At 32.6% G+C, this 1,037-nt stretch overlaps 1 protein-coding gene across 2 annotated transcripts in view; it reads right to left on the reverse strand.

Moving 5' to 3' along the window:
• LOC118749323 overlaps positions 1-306 on the reverse strand; it is a 1,762-nt gene extending 1,456 nt beyond the window's left edge. Inside the window, exon 1 of one of the 2 annotated variants that reach the window (XM_036484117.1) lies at positions 38-306. The gene's annotated coding sequence lies outside the window, so the exon portion shown is untranslated. Of the gene's footprint in view, positions 1-10 lie in introns of both variants that reach the window. The other variant, XM_036484118.1, reaches the window with a different exon arrangement.
• Positions 307-1,037: the final 731 nt, after the last annotated feature.

Below are 1,037 nucleotides of genomic sequence, written 5' to 3' on the forward strand. Positions count from 1 at the left end.
TCATATCCATTTAGTTGCTTCTTACAGTTCCCTGTAAATTAATTGATTTTCACAATAACGAATTGTAACCCTTTTAAATCCGTTTAAATTTAATTGGTACTTTTGTAGTCGATTTTCCCTACAAAAAAAAAGTATTCTTGTTGTCAGACGTTTACGTTCCGGATTTGATCGAATTTAAAATTTATCACAATTTTTCAAATTTATTTGCTTTTCTTTTTTGACACAGGAGACAATTTTTGTGTGTCACTTTAATACACAGTATATACGGTAATAAACCTTTTCGCAGTTTTACACCATTTGGTCCCCGAGGAGTACCTTTGGGTTGTGTGCAACATTTTCGTTTTGCGCGCACGGCAACACTTACTGTGGGGAATTTCGGGTCATGTTTAGAAATGTTCTTTTCGAGGATAAAATACACATAATTATGTGTTATTTATGAACAAAATGTAGGTTAAATATAATATTCATCTTTAATATATGCTGATATTCATGCTTAATGAAGAATAATATCAATAGTTAAGTACATAATTAACGCTTGTGTTTTATAAACTGGAGAACTCAAATCGTAATTATAGCACTGAATGAATTTCGGGTGGGCTTTAGATTGGTAACCCCGGAGTACAGCATTAAGGAAAATATGGGAGGTAGTGGGGGGTCTAATAGTTCCCTGTATGAAGTTTCAAAGCGCGCAACCTTATACTTTTTAAGGAATTTGTTATTAAAGTTTGTAATATTAACCAACTTGTATGGCACTATTTTACAATATATAATGCACTTTCCACTAAATTTACAGGTTATTTACACTCAATATATGCGCAGTTAGAGTGCGCACGTTCAAACAAATAAATACTTTAGTATATTACAGCTCTTTTATCAAAAATTTAATGTTGTTTAATTTTATGAGAGTACATGCAGAATATGTGCAAATGGCATCAGAGAAGGCACGCCCCTGTTACTCACTTTCGCTACAATTATAACGAGTTGTCCCGTCTTGTTATCTACGTTATTTGACCGTACTTGATAATGAACTGTTAAAT

Source organism: Rhagoletis pomonella, unplaced genomic scaffold, assembly GCF_013731165.1.
Source record: "Rhagoletis pomonella isolate Grant_MI unplaced genomic scaffold, Rhpom_1.0 Rhpom_scaffold_00015, whole genome shotgun sequence".
NCBI classification, from domain to species: Eukaryota; Metazoa; Arthropoda; class Insecta; order Diptera; family Tephritidae; genus Rhagoletis; species Rhagoletis pomonella.